This window comes from Limulus polyphemus, unplaced genomic scaffold (genome assembly GCF_000517525.1).
Source record: "Limulus polyphemus unplaced genomic scaffold, Limulus_polyphemus-2.1.2 Scaffold221, whole genome shotgun sequence".
In the NCBI taxonomy this organism is placed as follows: domain Eukaryota; kingdom Metazoa; phylum Arthropoda; class Merostomata; order Xiphosura; family Limulidae; genus Limulus; species Limulus polyphemus.
Genome location: NW_013665831.1, coordinates 254,253 through 260,287, shown reverse-complemented (window position 1 = coordinate 260,287; position 6,035 = coordinate 254,253). Strand labels below are relative to the sequence as shown.

The window sequence follows — 6,035 nt, the reverse complement described above, 5'->3', positions numbered from 1 at the left end:
TATCGATAGATATATATTGTAAGATATATATTGTAGATATATATTATCGATAGACTAATAAAGGGAAAACATTAGGAACAATGGTAAAACACTATTATTAATGCCTCAAGTAAATATGCGATCTACGTATTAGGAAATTCGCTACAGTGAGCATCAAAAAAAAGTACCCAGGCTATTTTCAGTGGAACATGGATTTTTCCACTCTAATTTATTACAACCCGCGCCACTTCTCACGCTGCTAAAGCGTATTATTCCCTTACTGTACACCTGGGAGACTGGTATATACCTATCTTACCTCAAAGTGTTGTCTTGCTTGTAATAAGAACCTAAACATATATACAAATACATACAACACACATGAAGACTAGGGAGGTCTCTTAGGTATACATCTCTTAAAGTTCACAATAAAATTCAACGCCTGACTCATATAACCACCCTAGCTTCTAATCAGATTCAAGCTTAACCACACTAAGTATGGTGTTAATGTCGATGATACTGTGGCTACTAAGCCGAACAGGAATTGCTCTGCTATTGGCTCTTCTTTCTCTGATTCATCATGAGTAGCTAGACAGGTACTCGCGACATCTTCCTCATCCTCACCCAGATGATAAAGCAGGGATTGCAGTCCATTTAGCTTCTTTGTATTTGAAAATTCCTACTAATCATTAACAATTATAACGACAGTTAGTATTCTACAACGCTTCTAAGAGTTGTAACTGTCCTTGCTGTGATGATCTGATGAGTTTTAGGTGGCCTACTTCACAGAAATACTACTTCACTCCAACACGTATCTTGGGAAGAAAGGATTACCAGATTCTTTCAACTGTTAATCATGTTACCATTCAGGCGTGCATAAAAGGCTAGCACAAAATATTCTATAGGTATTTCACCAAAACATTTTACTTGATACTTTGAGCTACAAGAATTGTAAGACTCTTTTGACATTGCATCTATTTCCACTGCTTACCTATACTGTCATACTAACTGCTCATAAACTTCAATACCAGCCATGCAAATTTTGAGGTCAATGGTGCGCTGTTACTTCAGTAATCTACTGATGTTACTCTTCTAAACTATACGTAGATAGATAGTTGCAATGTCTTGTGAGAGAAAATCTCACAGTAAGTACCATGCAAGTCTAACAAATTTACTATCAGAATTTAGCTGAACTACACTAATCAGACATAATTATTATTACTAGAATTAATAATTGTTCTGTTGCTACCTTATTTATCAATATTCATTCTAACCAACTGTAAATGTGCCTTCACTGTCTAGAATGGCCGCCAAAGATGGATCATTAGGGGATTATATTGCCAACTAATCGTGTTATTTAGCATTATAGAAAAATAATATAGGTAACTTCAACGATGAAAATGCTTATATCGCTAAAAGGTCACCCAATTCATCTTCCCCGTCGTTAAAGAACACAACTCTCTCACTGCATGTGGAGGAGTCAACCACGATAATGTGAATGTATGACAGTTTTCCTCGAGAAATCCGTGGCTGGTTTGGGAGAACCACTGCTACTTGAATAAAGGTGAGTGTCTTAATGAAATTTCAGACTACCATTTTTTCACTGAAAAATTCCTCAATAGTTCAGAAAGCAAGGGTCAAAAACTCTTTAGATCAATGGTCAACAACTGTGATAACTGAGTAGCAATCCAATAATGTATTGAATACATTGTATCCCACACAACCACCAAATAGTTTGGAAGTCAAGGAATGCTCTGTACTTTCATTCAGTAATCTTTCAGCTACATGTTGTTTCAAATGTTATCCATATGTTTTCTTAGACTCACTAGCTCAGAGAGCAAAGGTACAACATTCTTTCAGTTATTGGTTTCATGATTAAATGACCACCCTAGCTGACTTGTTACCTGAATCAAGTAATCAGATGTAGGCATCAGCACAATGGCTGACCATTGCAGCTGTAAAGATACTCCTCCTTATAGACCACTTGACTTAATCAAACTCAGATCTATACAGATACAACATCAGGCATAGTACTGCCTGTCCCCCAATTTTTTTTAAATTTTAGACAATGACATGTATGCAAATTCCATGGCATTGCACATATTTCCCTAGGCATCTCCCTCACACACTAAAAAAGTGGTCTGCCTTCCTTCCATCAAGAGTTTGTGTGATTTCTCTGGCTAACTTCAAGTATGAGTTTCAAATGATGGGATAGCCATTGGAACAGTGGGTTTGAGAAGCCCTACATTCTACAACCATTGATTCCTGCTCCTGGAATTGCCTAGCAATGAGGTTGCGGATGCACCATCTTTATTTGTACTGCATACTTTTAGTTTTTTCTATGATCCATGACAACCCCAGTGGCTTGTCTACTATCTTGAAGAGAATATGTATTGCCCCATACATCGTGGTTGTCTGTAAAGGCTTGCCATCCCACCCTCTGGTGGGTCAGCTCATATTAGTGGCTTTCACTAACTAAAGGTAGTTCCTCCCTGGTTTGACATAAGGCCAATTCTCTTCATAGAGAGGTCCCAACAACCCAAACAATAATAAGTGGCATCCTCTGACAATGCTTGCTATCTTCCCGACTGGCAAGATAGCTTATGTTGGTGGAGCCCATCTACCAATAACAGTTCTTGTCTCTTCCTCTTTACTGGATGGCATACCATAGTAACAATCCTTAATAATTTTGACTCCTTTACTGCCAAGATTTAATCTCAGGAAAAGAACTTTGTCAAGCCTTATGGGTGCTCTAGATAACCCTTGTCCCCTGTCCCAAGCTCATGGCATCAGGGAGATGCATGTCAGGAACCTTCACTGCTTACCAAATAATTTTATTGTTTTGGAGGTCTATGTTTTCTCTAAGTGGGTTAATGGCAACACCGTGAATGCTCCAGTAAATTACGCTAATTTGAGCACACGTGAAAATAGCTTTCTCTTTAGGAAGATGGGTGTATGATCAGAGTAAGGTACATTGGAAGCTAAGGCAGAATGACTTTCAGTAAGTAAGAGGAGATCTGTGTGAAGTCCTGTCCTGGATGTTAGAGTTTTGGTTACAATATTACTTTTTCTTTTCTCAAGTGTCCTTGGAATCATAAGCTGATAGTTATTATTAATATCATTGACAATTAGGTCTTGAAAAAAGGCGTCAACTAAATAATAATAATGTTTAGATTAAATCGAAACTTTAACCTACCCGTTAATAAAAATCATAAACTCGGTACTTAATGACGCCTTTTTATTTGTCAGAGGCTTCTTGTTTAAATATCGAACCCTACTGTCAAATATTAGTTTACAATTGCTGGGTGGAAATATGCTGTACTATTTTTGTTGTTATAAACACACGCACACACTAGTGAGTTATATACCAACAGCAAATTATGAACATAAACCAGTGTAAAATCGACTGCTATAAACAAATTATGAAATGTAACATACTTACCAAATCATTTATAGTTTACTTCTTCTTCTGCCTCGGTATATTCTGAAGGTTATCCGTACCACTCACTTTGTGAATCTTTTGTAGGAACCACACCCAGAGGCTCAAATTAATAAGGTATAATGCCAAGATTATTATCATGTACATCCTCTAACTTTTTGTGTAAGTTATAAAGCTTATTCTTTTGCATCTTCTGTGATTTAGTTATCGGAGCAATAAACAGACACGCAATCTTGTTATCCTTCAAGCTTCCAGCTAGAGGACTGTAACTGACTAATATAAAGGAATTCTGTAAGATGGAAAATACCACAGAGTTGTAAGGAAGGTGAAAGTTTGGTGCAAAGGTCGATATTTTGCTGCGCTTAAATTATTCGCATTTTTTCCAAATACTGTTATATTCAGGGGGTGACGACACAGTAGTAAAACTCATAAGCCAACTAACATAACGACCATTGACTTTAGTGTGAGGAGATGTAATAATCATATTGAGAACCTAGTAGCAAGATGATGTGTTGTGTGGCTTAAGGTGCACTAACGGAAGCGAAAAGGGCTCAGGGATTAGTTTCTTTTATTTTGCTGCGGATCATTTAAGAAGAAAGATTTGGACACATAAAATTCAACAGGCTAGCTTCACTTCAACCAAAAACAGCAGTGTATGTTCGGACCACTTGGAATGTGACTGCTATGAAAAACATGTACGATCTGGTTAGAATTGGCTAACAAGGAAGATATAATAAATTAAAAGTAGATGCTATACCAACAATTTTTGTGGTAACCATATGTCAAAATGTAAAAATACAGGAGCAAACAGATTTGAAAACAATGAAGTTTCAGCGTCTTCATAAATAACAGTTCTCTGATACTGTACCACTACCATACCTCGAAGGTCATACGAAAAAAAGACAATATCGTGAGGTGAATCCTTGCTTTTGCTCTCTCCGTTAGTAGAAGTATGTTTATATCTGTTATATATAAAGATAGAAATAATTTAGTAAATGTTATTCCACTTTAATTACTCCCTTCTTACTTTTTTGTGAGATTTCCCATTGATTTCATTATTTGTGACCCTTAAATTACATTAAAAAGTTTTAATAGGACGTTATAATAGGCCCAGAACATTGCATTTCGCAACCAAAAAATCGATTCATCAATATTTTAATATGTGTTTATTTGAGTGTGTTTTCACGTCCAAAATGAAGTGATCTGAATATCCCCCGCTGGTACAGTGGTACGTCTATGGCCTTACAATGCTAAATTCCGGCGTTCGATTCCCAGTGATGGCGAAAGCACATGGTCAAATGTGGTTTAGATCTGAAATAAACAAACTGAAAAAATACATAGTAACTAAGGGAGTAGAGAACACATGGTAACGTCTTCTTCTCAGTGGTTCTGTGGTGCGTGTAAAACATAAATTAATTAAATGTTATTTCACACATATGCAATTTTCTTAATGAACTGCGTTTGTTATAGTTATTATAGATGAATTTATATAATTGCAAAACAAAATTTATGGTGCTGGACTAAAATAAAAACATAATTATAGAACGAATGTGTCGAAAAAAGGAGCGTAGCGACAATCAACGTCGATCTGTTTACCAAAAACAGTTTTGAAGTATGTTGGTGATGCCTAGAAGCCTCATTCAGACTTTCCGCTGAGCCACCAAGGGGTCAAGCAAATATCAAGGACGTACCAGTAAAATCTGATATGAGCTAGTACGCCTAAGAAGTACTTGGAAGTAGTTACCAGTAAGTTACTTAGTCAATGGTCCATTATTCTTTACAACGAACATTATTGAAATGTTGTTATTTTACTATTAAAATTTAAGTATTAAATACAAAGAACTTGGAGCTGCTTTTATATTCTTGTCACGTAAGTTTGGGAAGTTCAGTTTCTAAAAATTGAAGTACTATATAGGCTTAAGGAAGGCTGCATAATTTCTGAAACTACTAACGTGTTCTGTACGTTTTATCGTGATTATCTGGCACCTTTCTTCATCAAGCTACTAAGGTTTCAAGGGTATTAAAAATATCTGTTACTAGTTTTATTTATTTTTATTCTTTTAATAAACTACTTGGTAAAGCATTTTAAAATGCCCTGAAATTCTAATTCGTAAGACAAACTAAGAAAAGTTTTAATCGCTTTACAACACCTGTATCTCTGTTTTGGAAATACTACAGTCGGCTTTTCTCGTCATATGTAAACGATTTGTTGTAAAAAATACAAAATGAAAGTGTGACTCCCAATATAATTAATGTTTTTTTTTTTCATAATTGTGAAGTCACACTCGTTGATTTTTCTTGTGTAAACTGGATAATAGGTTAGTGTTCTAATTTTACAAGTGACCTTTCTGCAATGGGCCAAGTTATTTGTGTTGTTCTTTAAAGAAGAATTTTTTTTTGGAACTTAGCACAAAGCTAAACATTGAGATATCTGTATTCTGCCTACCACGGGTATCGAAACCCGGTTTCTAGCGTTATATGTCCGCAGACATATCGCCGTGCAACTGAGGGGCTTCAGAGAATAGATAAATATTTAGTTAACAATAGGTACATTTATTTCGATATACACTGTACACGGATTTATTTACTTCTTAGATGGCTAAGCTCAACGTTTCTATCG

At 35.9% G+C, this 6,035-nt stretch overlaps 1 protein-coding gene across 3 annotated transcripts in view; it reads left to right on the top strand.

The window, feature by feature from the left end:
- Nucleotides 1-5,042: 5,042 nt before the first annotated feature.
- The window catches only part of LOC106478528 (ethanolamine kinase 1-like), a 45,397-nt gene continuing 44,404 nt past the window's right edge, over nt 5,043-6,035 (top strand). For 2 of the 3 annotated variants that reach the window (XM_022382151.1, XM_022382149.1), the window contains exon 1: nt 5,043-5,161. The gene's annotated coding sequence lies outside the window, so the exon portion shown is untranslated. Of the gene's footprint in view, nt 5,162-5,207; nt 5,286-6,035 lie in introns of those variants that run through there. The other variant, XM_022382150.1, reaches the window with a different exon arrangement.